This window comes from Lissotriton helveticus, chromosome 5_1 (genome assembly GCF_964261635.1).
Source record: "Lissotriton helveticus chromosome 5_1, aLisHel1.1, whole genome shotgun sequence".
NCBI lineage: Eukaryota > Metazoa > Chordata > Amphibia > Caudata > Salamandridae > Lissotriton > Lissotriton helveticus.
Genome location: NC_136065.1, coordinates 1479899594 through 1479919252, shown reverse-complemented (window position 1 = coordinate 1479919252; position 19659 = coordinate 1479899594). Strand labels below are relative to the sequence as shown.

The 19659-nt window shown below is 44.8% G+C and overlaps 1 protein-coding gene across 2 annotated transcripts in view; it reads right to left on the bottom strand.

Moving 5' to 3' along the window:
• Positions 1-19659, bottom strand: part of MOV10 (Mov10 RNA helicase) — a 365220-nt gene that overhangs the window by 179568 nt on the left and 165993 nt on the right. The window lies entirely within an intron of this gene.

The window sequence follows — 19659 nt, the reverse complement described above, 5'->3', positions numbered from 1 at the left end:
AAAATCAAACTCCCAAATATGCATACTAAAAACAGGCATATCTGCATTTCTTGCACTACACTGTCAGTAAAGACCCACACAAAAAAGGAGAGGTTAAGTTAGATAGTCAAATATTTTCTCTGTGTCACCTCTTATAGGTGCTTTATGTGGTCTTCACACAGAAATGCTCATTTTTCATAAAGCATTTTCGATCCTGGATAATTTTCTCTGCAGCATGATTGTCATTGGATCCAGGACTTATTGAAGACAGTCCTGGTGACACTGACCAAATAAATGTTTAGTAGCACTTACAAAGTTGCCAAATGTTGTCAGGCTTGAGAGCCGACCTTAAGGGGAGATTCCTGAATGGCAGGTTGAAAATACTGCTGTACTTATTGAAATTGTAAAGTCAAAATATTGAGTATCAGATCGTTACTGAGTATATGAAATTTTGAAGGCTAATATTTTAAAACAGAGTTTTATTACGCCGAAGAAGAGTGATGGTTTTCAAAATGTCTACCAATGAAAAGTCTTCCTAATTTGAAGGTAAAGATAATTTCAAATCTTCTGATCCCCATTAGGGGCATTAGGTTCTAAACAGGGGATATAGTTGTGTACTCTTTGCTAACCATACTGAGACAAGGAAACAATACAGTGTGTGATAGGAGTCACTCCCCTCAAGTTCTCCAACACACAGGACCCAGATAACAAGCCACAACATCGGTTGGACCCACCCCAGTCATCCACTCAGCTACATTCCAGACCCTGAGTCAGAGCACTCAGTCGGTTCACATTGATCGAGCCCTGCAGGATGACCAGTCTATGGCATGAACCACAGGGACATGGAACAGCCTGAAAGCAAGGTGGTGAGAAGGCACAACCAACCAGGGGATGCTTAGGTAAAATCAGTGTGACCTAGAAAGTAGAGTAGAGGCAGTAATCATACCACAACAGAATGGGGCGCCGGGGTTGCATCGCACCCGTCGTGAATCAGTAAAACGACAATTAGTCCCAACCCCACAAGAGCTCTGAAGATTAAGGTATCTATGACACAAAGGTAAGTGAAGTGTTTTAGTCCAGGACAGGCGCCATACAACTACTACAGGCTGCCTCTCCAATCCACTCACCTTAACTGCCCACGTGTTCAGTACCATTATTCATAAGAATATATTGTAAAGCTGCAATATAACTACTAACACTCCTGCCATGAAATGAAAACAAAATATACAAATCAGACCATCACAAATAACCTAAACAGAAAACTATATTAAAGATGAATTTACAGAAAAGTAATAAAACTACTATCAATTTTTATTTTATTAACAGAATCAAGTACGTTTTCCAAATAAATAGGGCGTAAGATTATATGACCCGACTTGCTTTGAATTATCTCACTCTCCTCAATGTTATTTTGAACTTTATGCTCCAAGATATTCCATCCTTCCTCTTTTTTTCCCACAGTGACATAACATTCCACATCCTCCTCATGCGAACAATTATAACGGTTCTTTCCTTATTCAACACCTTACTCCCTTAGAATGCACTTTGCCATCCTGTTCATGTGCCAGACGCTTCCATCACTTAATCTACCTGTATTCATATAGAGCTTCTACAGTCTTAAGGGGCTTGAAAGGAAAATACTACTTACCAGTCTGCATCTGTTCTTGGCATGTAGAGCTGCAGTGTAGTACACTTTTGCATAGATCACCATCTGATGTTGGGCTTGGATGCTTGCACCTTGTTGTCTTGGAAGAAGTGTGTTGTAGTCACAAGATAGGTGACTCTTCCCTTGGACAATAGTGAGCATGGGCATTGACTCCATCTTCACATTGTTTTTCGCCATGAAGGGAAATGATGGAGTTTGTAAGAAATAGAATAGATGTCAATGTAAGTGTATCTAATTAAGATAAAACTGGAACAGATTCAGGTCCCGGGGAGGCGAGTGGGCGTGTACTGCTCTGCAGCTCTACATGCCAAGAACAGATGCATACTGATAAGTAGCATTTTCCGTTCAAGGCATGTGAGCTCTAGATAGTACACTTTTGCATAGACTGTACAGCAGTATCTCAGTTAGCGGTGGTCACCTGCACTTGTTGCAGTAGTTTGAAAAAGTGTCTTAACAGCTTGGCCCACAGAAGCTTGTTGCTTGGCCTGCACGTCAACACAATAGTGTTTGGTGAAGATGTGTGTAGTAGACCAAGTTGCCGTCTTACAAATGTCTTCTAGGGGAATGTTCCCTAAGAATGCCATGGAAGCCCCTAGTTTGAGTGTTGAAGGCGCTCTAGCCGGAATTGTTAAAGTGTGTTTTGCTTTTTGATAGAATATTTGAACACATTTGACTATCTACCTGGCAATTCCAGCTTTGGAGATGGGGGTGCCTTTATGAGGTGGAGAGAAAGCTATCAACAGATACTTTTATAGAACAGATGTGGTGTGCCCCAGATGCACAGAGGTGGGAGACGACATAATACACATCGTGTGGACCTGTCCCCATATTGGCGCATAATGGAGCGCAGTGGCCAACCAACAGCACACCTGCACAGAGCACGAGCTACCCTTCACCTGGCCAGTATACCTACTACACAAGTTCCAGAGAACAGCGGCCACCAAAGTGACTTCCAGGTTTCTAGACCTGGGAATAGTAGTAGCTAAGAGACTACTCACAAAAAGATGGAAGGCAGCAAATCCACCACATGTGCAGGCATGGTGGCATTCCATGTTTGCATGGGCTAAAGCAGAGGGTTATTACTATCAGGCGAGAGTTAACATTGGGTTTAAGAAAACCCCCATATCTGCACAATGGAACACATGCTTAGCCGAACTACAACAGCACACTAGTGAGGTCTCGGGGAACCCCGCAAACCAAGAAATGCGAGGGTTGTAGCCGAACGCGGTCGTAGTGCGTGTGCATGTTCACACATTAGTCAATAAATACCTGTTGGGATCCACACTGAACAACACGTCAGAGCAGGTATAGAGGGAGCAGGTGTAAACAGAACAGATAGACAAGAGTACGTACATAGAGAGGTGGAGGGGGGGTCGCAGGAGAGTTAATGTTTCTTTTCATTAAAGTTTGTTTCACTCTTTTCTGATATTCGCTAACACTGAAAAACTTATACCATAATCTGTAGTTGGCTGTGCACATACCTACAAGCGCTGATCTGTAAACGGAATACGAAATGAACAACAACTAATAGTTATGCAAATCGATGATCTCAACTCTACAGTTGATGTTATGGCAACTGAAACTCCAGACACAGAGACTAAGCTGTTCACTATAATCCAGTGCTACGTGAATGTTCAGTTGAAATGTAGACATGTTCTTTCCTGCATTTGTAATTACTGTAACATCAAGTAAGCATGTAACAGACAAAAATGCAAAAAATTTAATAAAAGATTTTATTTTTTAAAAATGAGGTGGAGAGAAAGCTAAAAACAGTTGCTTTGTTTTTCTAAAAGGTTTAGTTCGGTCTATGTAATAAAGTAAAGCTATTTTGACCACAAGCGTAGTGAAGAGCTCTTTCTGCTACTGAATCAGGGTTTAAGAAAAACACTGGTAACTCTACTGATTGATTAAGATGGAAAGCAGAAATTACCTTTGGAATAAATTTTGGATTTCTTCTAAGAACCACTTTATTTGGCTGCATTTGTAAAAAATGGTCCTTGTATTGTTAAAGCCTGGATCTCACTTACTCTCCTAAGAAAGGTGATTGCAACAAGGAACTTTCCATGTAAGGAAGTGTAATTCGCATTTGTGTAAAGGCTCAAATGGGGGACCCACGAGTCTGGTAAGAACAAAGTTTAGGTACCACACTGGAGATGGTGGCAGTCTGGGTGGAATTATCCTTTTAAGGCTTCCCATGAAGGCTTCAATAGCAGGTACTCAAAACAATGACAAATGTTGTCTGTTTTGTAAGTAGCAGCGGCAAGGGCAGCCAGATGCAATCTGATTGATGAGTATGCAAGACTGCATCTTCGTACATGTAGCAAATTGCAAATAATGTCTTGTATTGAGGCATCTAATGGGTAAATTTTGTTGTTTTTGCTGTAAATAACAAATCTTTTCCATTTGGCTGTATAGCAAGCGCTAGTAGTGGGGCATCTGGCTTCCTTAATAATATTCATACAGTCCGGTGGGAGGTTCAGGTAACCCAACTCTAAGACTTCAGGAGCCAGATCGCTAGATTCAGTTGCGCTGGATCTGGGTGCCTCATTTCTCCATGGTTCTGCGTCAGCAGCTTTGGGGAGAGCTGTAATTTTTGATGCAGGACTAGTGATAGTTCGAGTAGTGTTATGAACCATGGTTGCCGTGCCCATGTGGTAGCAACTTATTTTGAGAGATTGTTGTTTGAGCTTGCGTACTACTAGTGGAATGAGTGGGAGGGGCGGAAAAGCGTACGCAAATCTGCCTGACCAGTTCATCCATATCGCATTTCCCTTGGAAAACGGGTGTGAGAACCTGGCGGCAAAGGTTGGGCATTTTGCGTTTGCGGTGAACAGATCTATGTCCGGTTGACCCCACATTTGGAAGAAAGGTTGAAGAACTTGTGGATAAAGTTCCCATTCGTGTATTTGTTGTGTCTGATGACTTAACAGATCCGCTATCTGATTGCTTACTCCTGGGAGATGTTCCGCCAGGAGATAGAGGTTTTGTGGAATGGCCCATCTCCATATACTTTGCGCTAGGCGAGAGAGCTGCAGAGAATGTGTTCCTCCTTGATTTTGTATGTAATGCATTGCTGTCATTTTGTCCATCCGGAGTAAGACAGTCTTGTTGAGAAGATGTAGCTGGAATGACTTTAAGGCTAGAAATATTGCCAGTAGTTTTGGATGAAATATGTGAAGCACTTTTTGTTGAGTGGTCCACCTGCCCTGAATTGTATTGTTTAGGAGATGGGCTCCACAGCCGGTGAGTGATGCGTCTGTTAGTACTATCTGTGGAACTGGCTTTAGGAACGGCCGCCCTTTGGAAAGGTTTTGTGTGTTCCACCACTGTAGAGAGCGATGTGTGCGGCTGTCCACAAACACCAGATCTGTAAGTTGTCCTTGAGCCTTGTTCCACTGATGTCTTAAACATTCTTGTAAAGGGTGCATCTGAAGTCTTGCATTTCATTGTACCTCACGCAAGAGGCCATCATTCCTATCAGCTGCATAAACACTTGTGCTGGGAGATAGTGTTGGGGCTGAAACCTGTTGATGAGGGTTTGCATGCTGGCTATCCTGGCTGGATTGGGTTATGCTAGAGGTTTGCAAGTTTCTATTGTGTCTCCTAGATACTGATGTATGTAGGAGGGTTGAAGGTGCGACTTGGTGTAGTTCAGTGTGAACCCTAAGTCGTGTAACAGTTGAATTGTTTGACAAGTGTGAAAACACTGGTTGTATGAGTTGGCTTTTATCAGCCAGTCGTCCAGGTATGGAAATACGTGAATCTTTGGTCTTCTCAAGTGTGCTGCTACTTTGCAAGGCACTTTGTGAACACCCTGGGGGCTGTGGTCAGCCCAAACGGAAGGACCTTGAAGTGATAGTGCCGGCCGTCTACTGTGAACCTGAGGTACTTTCTGTGAGCAGGGTGAATGGGAATGTGGAAGTAGGCGTCCTTGAGATCTAGTGTGGCAAGGAAGTCGCCTTGTTGAAGCAGTTGAAGAACCTGCTTAAGAGTGATCATGTGAAAATTATCTGATTGTATGTACACATTGAGAGGTCAGAGGGCCAGTATTGGCCTTGGGGTCCAGTCTTTTGGGGGGTTAGGAAATACAGGGAGTAAACCCCTGTTCCCTGATGTTGTAAGGGAACTTGTTATATTGCATGCTTTTGAAGCAGTGAAAGAACCTCTTGTTTGAGGAGTTTTAGATGTTTCCCGGACATTGCGCAGTGTTTGGGTGGTATGTTGGGTAGAGTAGCAGTAAGTTCCAGGCAGTAACCATACTGGATAATTTGTCTTACCCACTTGTCTGTAGTGATGGAATTCCAGACAGGTAGGAACTGTGATAGTCTCCCTTCGACCGGAGTGGAATGGTATGGAGGGAAGCCACAGTTTATAAATGGTGGAGGTGCGAGTGTTGTTGTTACAGCGACCTCTCCCTTTGATCTTATTTCCCCCGTTTCCACCTCTAAAATATCCCCTGTTGGGGAATGTTTGTGTGGTGTTTTTGTAGGAAGCAGTGTCTGCGTTGATGTTTTTGGATGCTCCCCTATTGAAGGAGCGTCAAAAGGAACCACGTGGGGATGGAGACTGCAATGCTCCCATGGATTTAGCAGTCACTGTGTCCTTTTTCACTTTTTCTAGAGCAGTGTCTACAGCCGGGCCAAAAAGTTGTTACTGATTGAACGGCTGATTGAGGGTAGTTGTTTGTATCTCCTGTTTGAAGCCAGAGGTACGCGACCAGGCATGTCGTCTGAGTAACACGCTAGTGTTAACGGCCCTAGAAGCGGTGTCTGCTACACATCAAGGGCACATCTGATTGATGCATTAGTTATTAATTTTCCCTCTTGAATTAAATCATTGGCCTTGGTCTTATATTGATCAGGTAATGTTGCAATAGGGTTTCTAGTTGGTCATAGTGAGCCCTATCATACCTAGAAAGTAATGCTTGTGCATTGGGTATCCACCAGTTATTAGCTGCTTGGGCAGCAACTCGTTTGCCAGAAGCATCTAATAATTTAGACTCCTTGTCCGGAGGTGGCCCATCACCGGAGGTTTGAGAGTTGGCACATTTTCTAGTGTTAGTTACCACTAGGGAATCTAAAGGGATCACTGGGAGCAGGTTTATATTTTTTGTCAATTCTTGTATTCAGAATTCTAGTCCTAACAGGGTCCTTGAATATGTCGGGCATGTTTAAGGACCCCTTTTAAAATTTGCAGGTGTTGTACAGTCTTTAGTGACTTTTCAAAGGTGTCTAGTAGGAAGTTCTCCTCTGCGGGGTCCGAATGCATTGGGACACCATTGTACTGAGCCGCCCCATTTACAAGCTGGTTAAAACCAATATCATCATCTGGGGGAGATGGCTTTGTTGGGTATGCATGAGGATTAGGGAGGCCTGGAGGATCTGCTGGGTCATCATAATTGTCCCAATTGTCCTGTGGTACGTCTATCGTCATCAGGGTGTTCAAAAGTGTCAGTGTTGTCTCCCTCATTCCTAAATCATCATCACCTGGTGGTAGTGGTGAGTTTAGTAGAAGTATAGGAGAGTGTGGAGGAGAGACATGCTTAGTAGGAAGAACAGAAGAGGGTTGTAAAGGTGAAGCAGCACAGTCCTTCTTTACAGGTATTGCAGGAATGCCTGGGGTGTCCAATTTCCTTTTGTTGTGTGGAACAGTAGACATATGTCCTGTTTTAGGGTCTATGTGGAGTGTTTTCTGTTTCGGATCAATGGGATCTGGTCGAAAAAATTCTTCCTCTTCAGTAGATACTGTTGGCACCGATTTTTTCGGGTCCGAGCGAGGTTTGGAATTCTGCTCCAGAGTTTGGAAGGTAGTTTTGGGTCCTTTGGCTTCGATGTGGAGGCGGAAATCTTTTTTGGTTCTGAATGTTTTGGCTTCAGATCTGATGCCTTTTATTTCGGCACAAGGGTGGTCGGTGCCGAGATCTTTTTGAGAGTAGGTTGCCCTTTGTGCTTCGGTGCAGATGGCGCCTGTGGGACAGTGATGTGCAGTTTGCTCAGTCCTGAGCTACCGGAAGGCTTGTCCTTTATATTCGGAGACAGGCCCGGGGGCAGGGCTTTTGAAGCTTGTTTTTGGTCGTGACTGGGGCCAGCAGGTGAAGTCTTGACCAGGGCCTTCTTTTTTGGAGGTGGGATTGGGGTATGGGCAGTTGTACTCACTCGATGTCCTGGCGTGATGGGATGCTCTGAGTCAGAGTCGTCTGCTTCGGAAACGATTTCCAGATCCTCAGAAACCTCTTCCGGGACATCAGGGCCTTCATCGAAGATGTCTATCGGTACCGGAGTTGCCTGTGCGCCATAATAGGTCGTCGGGCCCGGCGATCACAGATGGTCTTTTTGGATCAAAAGGATGCACAGGCCTGGCAATTATTCTTATCGTGCTCGGGCGAGAGACACAGGTTACAGACTTTGTGGTGGTCACTGTGTGGAAATTTAGCTCCACACTTGGGGTATTTTTTGTTTAAATGAAGTCCTTTCTATGAGCCGTAGGCCAGAACGGTGTTGATAGGCCTAGCGGCACGCATCGACACCGGAATGGAATATTTGAGGAACCCGTCAAAGATCACGCGATCAAAAACAATACCGTTGAGTTTTTATGATGATTTGCGCGTCGAAAAGGTTTGGAGAATATGGTGACAAACCGGAGCGTAGAAGTTACATCCAAACCCGATGGCGGAAAAAAACAATCTGAAGATGGAGTCAGTGCCCATGCACACTATCGTCCAAGGGAGGAGTCACTGATCTCATGACTACAAAAGACGTCTTCCAAGACAACAAGGTGCAAGCATCCGAGCACAACACCAGATGGCGATCTATGCAAAAGTGTACCATCTGCAGCTTATATGCTTCAAACATGGACTTTCCCTGTTTTTTGGGGCACAAAACATCTCTCTTTTCTTCAACTGTACCACTTTTGCTTACTTTATCATTTGTAATTTTTCTGTGCATTCTCAATGTCATTTTTAAATACCTCCAATGACCAGTTAAGCTTGTTTGGACTTCTTCATTTAACCTTGACTAGCTTTGCTGAATGCGTCCCGAGACCACATAATGCTGAATGGACTGTAATGGTGGGGGTGGTGCAATACGTCTAAATCATCTTCTTGAGCTCTATCATTTACATTTTCTTCTTAAAGAGCAGAACAGAGCATCTGTGGCATATGCTCTTAATTAACTGCAAGTTCCTCACAAAAAATTAATTTCAAATCGCTCTCTTTCTAGAAGACAACCAGTCAGAAGTTTTACTTCAGACAGAAACCTGGCTAAAAGATGAATGTCTGCCTGACATTCCAGTATCGCTACCCCATGGAGATGTTTAAAACAGGCCACTGACTTAATGGCTGCCAGCTGTCTCAAGTTAAATGGTGACAAAACTGAGGTTTTGGTGGTCAGCAACAACCACTTGGAGACCAGCTAACCTGGCCTTCTTACCTGGGTGACCGACCGTCCCCCAAGCCAAATGCGAAAAGTCTGGACAGTAAATTTAGCATGGTTACGTTAGCATAGAGGCTGGCATTCAGCTGCTTTGGCCTACGGAGAGCTCTTAGGAAGATGTATGTATGGCTACCAGCTACAGTCCATAGAACAGTGTTTTAAAGTTCAATGCTGTTCAGCCTTGACTAAGGGAAACCTATCTGGGAAGCCTGCTCTCTATCACTAACAAACTTCAAGGTTATACAGAACGCGGCTGCCCGAATACTATTGACATTCCCAAATTTCAATTGGTCTCCCAGGTGCTTGCTGCACTTCACTGGCTGCCAATAAGCAAGAGGATTAATTTTAAAGCACTCTGCATAACGCACTAGGCAAGACACAAAGTAGGTATACATATCATTCATCACTTGATTAGCCCATATGGTGCCAACAGAGAGCTACGATGATGTAATCTAAATCTCCTTTTCATTCCCAGAGTAAAAAGAGCCAGATGCAGGGACATTATATTGCGTCTTGCCCCCAAACTCAGGAATAGTTGAACTTTAACCCTTAGACAGATTGACAACCTACGCAGCTTTAGAAAACAACTCAAAAAACTGTTTAAGCTCTTGACATCGGCGCCGGAAAGCCAGTTCAGGTAGTGTTATAAAACATTTTAGGACACTATTGTAAATTTCCTGATTCATGCCCTTATATAGGTATAAATCACCATATCCTTATATGGGCATATAAATCATAACCATATTTAGGCACAGCTCATGCAGTCCAAATAAGGCAGGGCTACTTCCACTAGTTCCGAAAATCTACAGCGATTTCTTGGAAAACTCAGCTTCAGCAGCTAGGGACTTCCCCTTGCTTGAATATTGACTTGTCCAAGAACACATGGAGTTTTCAAAGAACTGAGAGTCTTTAATGACGTTATTATGTCCACCTCTACGTCAAACCCGGCAACTTCAAGGTATAAATTTGCCCACACTTGCCTTAGCAAACACACGGTGGTTTGGTGCAGTTCGACTATGTACTTGACCTACACACCCTGCTACAGCAAGTGTCGAAGGAAGCCGACCCTCCAGCAGACGCACTGAGAGAGACAATGTCTTTTCTCCTGTCGAGAAATCCAACTCCAGTGTTTCCAAGCTACCCTTGCGGGTTGTTGGGAAATCGAGTCCCGAGACTGACCTTCATTCTAAACTAAGGTACGGAGCTGATTAGATCCTAAGAGAAATCTTGGACAGATTATTGGCAAAAGAATACTACATTTATGCTACACCTCACTTACTTCTTCCCTCTTACTAAGTTTAGGTTAGATACATCGGGGTAGGCATATTTTAGAAGCATCAGTTTAGTACTTTTAGCCTCTGTTATTTATGTACGTATTTATCTATGGTTTAGGAACCATACAATGCTCTTACAGTATTATTTTATTCTATTTATACTGTATGCATTATATTTTACAACCAGCTTTACGATTGTAGCAGTTCATTTCTTATGCTTGAAAAAGAAGACTGTTCAATAAAACCCTTTTATTGAAAACGCCCGTCTATCTATTTCTCTGCACCTCTGGTGAAACGAAGCATGCACGGTTGACTGAGTAAAATACCTATCTATTGTTTCCACGACTCTGAAGATCAGTTTTATCTTGGGGAAACAAAGTTGTCATGTTTATGCGGTTGTCAGAAACTAATCCCTTCTTGTTTATTCGAGAACGTTTCTAGTGACCTCTGAGCTAGCTGGCACTCACAATTAAGTCTAGTATATTCGATAGAGACCTAGTCGACCTCAGTCCTACTTCTAATCTATAGGATATATTATTCCAATGCGCAGAGCCTGTTGGGAATATAGGAACTACTCTACATGGCGCCCAATATTTGGTAAGGCACTAATTTAACGCTAGATACTAGAGTAACTCAGTCGTGCTTTTCACAGAGACCCCTTTTTCTCGTAAAATACTCCAATAGACATCTGGAATGGGTTACAGGATAAAATGTATGCCTAAAACTGAGGACGACGAAAAATCCTATGTATTAGTTTTTAGTTTGTTCAACGTTAAGGGATACAGTGTTCCGAAATATTGTGCACCTTATCTTTATTTCCATGAAACTTGCTCTGCAAAAACCTTCAACAAAATGTCCGACGAGGATAATCCTGGGGGCAGTGGAGCTGCAAGAACTGCAGCCCAACCGGTTTTAGACGTTACAGGTTTCCAACAAGCTGACCCGGATGCTATAATCATCCCGAAAAACATAAGGAAAGCCATAGCTATAAAGCTTATAGAAAATGGCCTATCACCGAGAGGTGGTACGGTTATATTTGTCATAGAGGCACACGAATATCGGCAGACAGAGGTATTCTATTCATGCATCGTCTTTCCACAAGCAAATCCAACAACACGTGTTCCACTTCTATAAGATGGAGGAACATCCAGCGGAATACGTTCCTTTCGAGGACGTTGAAATTCCACTAACTTACCAAGAGCATCAGCTCTGGTTTAAAGGCGCCCTACAACATCATAATCACATTACCAGGCTCGGTCCCCTAGGTAGACCAGGAGCTACATGGCCGGTACTAGCCAGCTATACACCACATCCTAACATTGAAAGAATGTCAGATGTAGAACTGTTAGCTCAGCTAAAACAACTAATAAAAATACATAGACAATTGGTACAATATGTGATGTGGACCTCAACAGTCCAACCTGCTATTAGAATTCCACAGCACACCCCTCATCAGGGGAACACAAACAAAATCACACCACAGACTATACAGTCAGTCATCGTTAAGTTGCCCGCCAAAAGGGAACAAATTCCATTCTGGTTAGCCCAGAAAATTACTCAAATAGAGGCAGTATTTCCCAATGAGAAACACAGGATTCTAACAATCTGTTTACCAATGGGGATTGCACCATACATAGAGGTCTGTGACACTTGGGGTGCAGTCTTTGCTTCAATCTACACAAAAACACATGGTGTCCCGTCTATGGCGGTAATACCAGACCTTCTGAGACAGATTCAAAATGAATACGGTCCAGAACCAGCCTTGAATCTTGGTATGAAATTACTGAATGATTTCAAACAGGTCTCAGCTATCTTATTAGCTAACATTAAAGGTGAAGCAGCATCAGTGGCGATCCGCCAAAAATTAAAAGAACTCGATATTACTGAGCAACCATATGAACTTGCCAGAATTATTGAAAAATCCTATGAAGAACTAGGAAGAGATAGTTTGGGAGGGAAACCTGTAAAGCCCGAACAGAAAATCCTGAAAAAGTTTTTATCAAAAATAATCTAACTACTCCTAAAAAGAAATGGGAAAACAGTAGACAGTCAATTTCTAAAGAGAAGCGCTCTCAGTCAAGAGGTAGATCTCCTCAAAAGAGGTATAACCTTAGAAATAGGGATAATTTAAAAAACCTGAAAGATATCAAGATACGGATACACGATCCTCTCGTACCTTTCAGACTTCCTCGAAAAAATCCGAAAGAAGAGGACTATCAGAACACAAAGAAGAACGCGTGAAGTCCAAAGACGATCAACACGTTCCAAAAAATAAGAAAACTCAATTCTCCAAAAAGAAGGTAGCAAGTCTACAAATCAGACATGCCGAGGATCTTGAGGACAACTCAAGAACGGGGAGTGGGCCCAGACAATGCTGGACAGCGCAGCAGAGGTCACCATAGCTCGCAGGATCCTGAAACATCATCTGGAGACAGTGGATCTGAATGAATGCATTCAGGTTGAAACTGCAGACACCAGGGTTAGTGTACCCTATAAGTTATATGAAGTAACACTCCGGATAGAGGAAGATATAACTAGGAAAATAAAAGCACTCTTTTGGGAAAAATTATCGAAGGGTTATGACATCCTTCTGGCTGAAAAAGACTGGCCACCTGAATTTGTCAGGGAGTGCCCACATGGCGAAGAGATCATTATGCCAGCCTTCTCTAATCATATTCCTTTTCATAAAAAATACACCAATGCCAGAAAATGAGCTGTAGCCCAAGCTCCAGCATTATATAAAAATCATGTGGGATGGGATGAGGATTCTCCTCACCATAAGATCCAGTTAAAAAAATCAACCTACTGCTTAGAGGCAGTATCCAGTAAAGCAGGAAGCTGAAAAAACAAGTTAGGGAGATTTTAGTTCAACTTGAATACCAAGGAGTGATTGAAACGCACCTCGTCCATGAACAATCCTTTGTTTCCTGTCTCCAAACCAGACGAAACAAATAGTCTAGTTTTGGATTACAGACATTTAAACTCCTATTGCAAAACCTTTGCAGTAAAAAATTCGTACAGTGCAGCACTGATGAATAACATCATTCGGAAGAAATATAAAACTACATTAGATATTTCAAACGGTTTCTTCTGTCAAAACATTGCACCAGAAAGCAGGTACTTGACTGCTTTCTCAATAATGGGGACACACCAACACTTCTGTCGACTCCCCCAGGGATTCAAGAACAGTCCTGGATTATTTTCAGCCAGAGTAACAGAGTTACTACAAATGTATGATGATAAGTAGTGCTTGACACGTAGACCCAGGTGGGTGCGCTGTCAAAGTCATATTTAGAATGAATTATCCCAAGTCGTAAATGCAAAGTCCAAGTGGGGACCTGCCCCGCTTTACAGCTGCCCATCCGAGCTTTGTGATGAGGTATTATCTTATGTCGATGACATCTATCTTACAGATGATGATTTGAACAGGCACTTGAACAGGGTGAACACCATAATACTTGGATTCGCCTCTGAAGGGCATAAATTCAACTTAAAAAAAAAAATAAAAAAAATTCAAGAATTGCTCACCTCAATGTCCTATTCTTGGGATACAAACTTTTAAGTGAAGGCAAAAGCCTGGCAGCAAACTTTTTAGAAAAATGTGCGCTGCTCCTAACTCCAAAAACGCCGAAAAACTTAGTCAATTCTAGGATTCCTAAACTTCTGAAGAACTTACATTCTGAATTACGCAGAAAGGGTTAAACCGCTCTACGAACTAATCAAACCTGATTTCAAACCTACTAATTAGATTCAGAAAAACACAGAAATTTTGCGTTCAGTACAGACAGACATGTTGGCAAAAACACACTTACAAACACGCGACAATATAAGCAACATGGTAATCCGAATCATCTGCGGGAGATGCAGATTCACATACCTAACCTTTAACGAAGGTGAAAAGGTACCAAAAGCTTACAAGTCACACTTGCACACACAAGCCAAAATGAAATTCACTTCAACAGAAAAAATTCTGACAGCGGTTCAAACTGCGGTAGCAAAGGAGAGAGCCCTCACACAGGGTAAACGCATTAAAGTCGTTAGACCTGTACCCGCCTTAGAGGCAGTGGCAAAGGCAAGCATTCCAAATGCAAAAGCTCTACATCCAAGACGGATACAATGGGTTAATTCTCTTGCTGCAACAGACGTTGAATACGTTTTTGACCCTTACTTGAAGACACAAGAATTTCTCCAATACGAACAAGAATGTCCTCTGCCTACTGAAATTATAGCTCTAGAACATTACGGATGTATATTATATACAGACGGTTCAGCACTGCCCACAATTGGGGGTAAACAAGCTTATAGTGCTGCGTGCATGATTGGTAAAGGTCGTTGGCGCGATGGTAAATTCAGACCTATGGTAACAAAAACTCAATCTTCGAGACTGTACAGCTCAGCGAGCTGAACTCCAAGCTTTCAAGATGGCGCTTGAAAATACTGATCGCGAATTCCCCACACTCAGTGTGCGATTCGTATAACTGCGTCCGGAATTACAATGAGTATCTGCAGACCTGGGTTCAAAATGGTTTTAAAAACACAAAAGGTGGCACAATCAAGCATAAAAAGCTTTGGGAACAAGTAGTTCTTTTGAAAAAAGAACTACAAAAGACTCACGTGATCCATACACTGAGTCATCAGCGTGATGGCGTTCACGTTGAAGGGAATTCATTGGCTGATGAAACCGCAAAGGCAGCTGTGCGTCCATACAGACACACATTGGGGACATGGGACTTCTGGACACATGGCGAGCCTTATACCCGCTTACCCGAGACTACTCCTTTTTTCACATGTGCACCTGCCCTACTCTCAACTGGATTACATCTTCCTCAGCCAGTCCCTGCAGGGTAACCTCCAACATGCTAGGATATTCCCCATTTCGGTGTCTGACCATGGTCTGTATGCAGTGTGTCTCTCATGGCTCGGTAATGCTCCGAAACCTGCCCGTTGGTACTTCCCGGAAGCCTTGTCGAGGGATAAAGAATCGATTGCACAACTGAGGGAGACTATCAAAGAATTCTTCACCTTTAATAGCCCTGACGAGACCTCTGAGTAGAATACATGGGACACTTTCAAAGCGGTTCTGCGAGGCAAATGCATAGCGCTCAACTCGGCCCTGAATAGACAGTGAGCAAAAGAAAGGGAAGGCTTGGAGGAGGAACTAACGACTGCTGAGCGGGCCCACAAACTCGCACCCACTAGGCAGACGCTTTGCACACTCACGGCGCTCAGGGGCAAATTACGGGCCATTTATAATAACAGGGCAGAATTCACCCTTCTCAAATTGCGCAACCTGTCCTACACTCAGGGCAACAAGGTGGGGAAACACTTAGCCCGACAGCTGAAGGACAAAAGAGAGAGAGAATACATAGGGGGTATTCAGGACGTGTCAGGGCAGCTACGCCATAAAGACGAGGACAAGGCGGGACTTTTTGGGTCCTTTTACAGCTCCCTATACTCAACTGACACACTTGACACTGAGCATCAATATGCCTTCCTTAGGGACTTGCCAATCCCACAGGTCTCCCCAGAATGGAATGAGGCTCTCATTGCACCTATCACCCTTGAGGAAGTAAAAGCAGCTATTAAAGCACTGAAACCCCATAAGGCGCCCGGCACGGATGGGTATACCGCGGTCTTTTATAAGACTTTTGCGGCCGACATTAGTCACCACTTGGTCCGGCTCTTCAACTGGATGGCCTCAGACGGCGACACCTCTGCCTCTATGGCGGAGGCGGTGATCTCAGTGATCCCCAAGCCAGGTAAGGACGCCACTCGCTGTACTTCTTACCGGCCCATTGCCCTCCTAAACATTGACGCAAAGCTGTACTCTTCCATACTAGCCAAACGACTGTATGAACTCATGCCACTTATTATTTATCCCGATCAGTCTGGCTTCATTAAGGGACGCCAAACACATGACAACACCCGTCGTATCGTCCACTTAATTGAGAAAGCCAACAAGTTTAAAATTCCTGCGGTCCTAGTCGGCCTCGATGCGGAAAAGGCATTCGACCGCGTTGATTGGAACCTCCTATGGGCCACACACGCGAAATTTGGCTTCTCCCCCCAATTCATAACAATGCTCTAGGCCAATTATAAACACCCAAAATCCAAAGTCTCAGTCAACGGCGTGCAATCTACCTCGTACTGCCACTCCAGAGGGACGAGACAGGGTTGCCCCCTGTCCCCCCCGCTGTTCGCCCTCAGTATAGAACCCCTAGTGTGAGAAGTTGGCCTGATATATGATGCTCACTAGTTCTAGTGATCACCTTGTATCAGTCCAAACAACCCTTATGGTGATTGGTTGTAAAGTCAACCGTATAGACCAGCTATCCTAGTAGCGTGGGCAAAAGCAGTCTTTTAGGCTAATCTCTTTTGGCATGTGAAGCCAGCTGTTTTACCATAGTATAACCCCTTGAATACCAAATGAAAGGACACCACACAGGTTGTTATGAAAAATAAACAGTCTATTTATTTATAACAACACCTCTGAACTCTTTATGAGATCAGAGGGCTAAGCACATGACAATACTAAAAAGGAAATACGAGTTCGCACAATATTTACACAAGTGCCTTAGGGGCACGACTAACCATATACTCAAAACAATGGAATGCAAGGAAAGAAAATACTGTAAGGAGATCCAGAGGCTGGAGGATCGGTGGGACTACGCTACAAACTAGGTAAGTAAGGAGCAGGAGGCCCACGGGACTCACGTGCAGAGTGGGAACTCTCACGCGGGATGCGTACCAACGTCTATGGATGCAACAGTTTACAAAGTTACGGATTCCGGACGAACCCGGCTGGATGGAGGGAAAACAACAGTGGACCTGGACACTAGGATAGTGGACACAGACTTCAGGACCTAGAAGCTTTAGTTACCTAACCCACAGGCTGCGGGTGCATAGGGCTGAAGTAGTGTCGGGTTTGCTGCGTTGATCCCGGTGATGCCTGAAACAAGAAGTTGCTGGCAGGCAGCCAGATGGAGGAGTCCGGTGGTTCCAAGGATGGAACTAGGAAGAAGGAAGTCCTGAAAAGGAAGGGGACAGAGTCTTGGTCACTGGGCCAGTGACGGTGCTGGAACCAGGAGGGAACCAGATGCTGTCGCCGCGTTCAGGTGAAGGAAGGGTCGCTTCTCTCTGCAGCTGCGCGGACCAGGAGCTGTTCTTCACGACCAGGCTGGAGGCACGAGCTGTCCCACGTAGTCTGCTGCTGTTGGCGGTGTCGGATCGTCGATCTGGACAACAGGCCTTGGCTAATGCAAGCCACGCGGTGAAACAAAGATGGCGTCTTGAGTGGACCAGGAGGGTCCGGGGTGCTTCTCTTTCTCAAGGAAGCAAGGGCCAGTCTGGGGGACCAGACTAGCAGAGTCGAATTCTTCGGGTCGTCGTCTCAGAGGGCACAAGCCAGCCGGCAAGTGGCCAGACAACAGGAAGTGCAGCAACCAGGCAAAAGGGCCCCACACAGATCACGGGGATGCTGGGGGGCTGGTCTTTGGTGCAGGAGCTGCGTCGGTGTGGGGCTTCTCAGTCCCCAATGCACTCACTTGAGGAACCCTCAGGGGTCGTGCAGGAAGCGCTGTGCAGGTTTCTTCAAGATGGTCGTCTCCACGTTGCTCGTCGCACCCACGGGTCCCAGCTGTGCTGTGGATGTGGGTAGAGGTCAGAGAGGTCTGGAGGTCCGGGTCTTGTCGAGCTGGGTCGTCGGATTCCGGGATGGAAGGTCTTTACAGCAAACCGCACAGGAGCTTGATGGTGCCTGCAAAGCAGGATGGTCACTCCCTGACCATAGGGGAGATTCTTCAGTCTTCTGATGTTCAGGAGGTCGAAGGTCAAGAGTTTCTTCGTGGAAGTTCGTCAAGATTAATCTAACTTGGAATGGGACCAGCTCCTACCTTTATCGGGCTAAAGGGGGCTGCACTACGACTAGGTCCCTCCCCTGGGTGTGACCAGGAAGGGGGGTGGCTACACCCCCTTTCCTTTGTCCAGTTTCCCGCCAGAGCTGGGGCTGGAGTGCCCCAGCAACTGGTTGGAACCGGTGTATGCACAGGGTACCTTGTGTGCCCCAGGCATGTCTCATTCCTTTCAGCCTGAGCCTACCCAATACACAAAATCCTGTCTGGGGTGGTGCTAGCACCTCCCAAGGCAGGAAACCCTTTGTCCAAGCCACCCTCGCTGGAAGGACTCCCAGCAGCAGGAGGTCAGACTTGTGTCTGTGGTGGCAGCATCCATTTTGTGATGCTGAGGCTTGAGTTAACTTTAACCGGGGTTTACAGTTACATACATGTCGTGTCCCTCTAGAAGGGTGGCATGCTAACCCCGTCGCCAGAATTGGCGAGGGGTTAGTATTCCAATTCGTATGACACCTTACTCGAAATGTTTTGATAATGCTATGCCAAAGTTAGCATTTAACCGCAAGGATTATAATGCACTTAAGAGTATATGGTATAGCGTTATCATGGAACAGCTATTAGGACTTGGTTCCGCAAGCTGCAAATGGGCTCAGCTCATGCCAGAGCACCATCTCACATAATTCCAAGCACTCTGCCTTCAGGATTGATAAGGCCTGCCATAGGAGTGACTGATAGGAATATATGTGTCCATTTTAGGGTTAGATATAGGAATACTATATCTAAAGCAAAGGGTGTTTACACCACCTTGCCCCAGCTGTCGTGCAGCCAGTTGTGTCAGATTTGGGTGGCCAGCCAGGGGTGGCATAATACATGCTGCAGCCCCTGGTAGGCCCTGGGTACACCTATGCCCTGGATACCTAAGGTATACTGTACAGGGACTGATAAGGTGGCCCAGTACCAATTGGTAAATGCACCTAAGGTACATGCTTGTCAATTTAGAGAGAGAACAGCTAGGCTGTGGGTCTGATTAGCAGGCCCACAGCCAGGGAAAGTCGTAAACCAGTGAAGCAAAAAGCAAAAATCTGGGGTGGCCATGGGATTGCAGACCCCACTCTCCTACACCTAGCTATAGCAGTCAGGGAGCACCAGGGGATCGAGGGTCTTCCTTTCACCGGTGAAGCCCATAAAATCTCCCTCTTCGCGGATGACGTCCTCCTTTCCTTGTCTAACCCGATAGGCTCGCTCCCACGCCTACAGGAAGTGCTTCACTCCTTCGAAAATGCGGCGGGCTTCAAGATCAATCTGGATAAGTCTTATATTCTTAACCTTACCCTCTCGCACGCAGAAACCTTACAACTCCGATCACTAACGCCTCTGGCGTGGGCGCCCTCTTCCATACAATACCTAGGGGTGCATTTGACACTAAAGATAGAGACACTGTATGCAGCCAATTTTCCTCC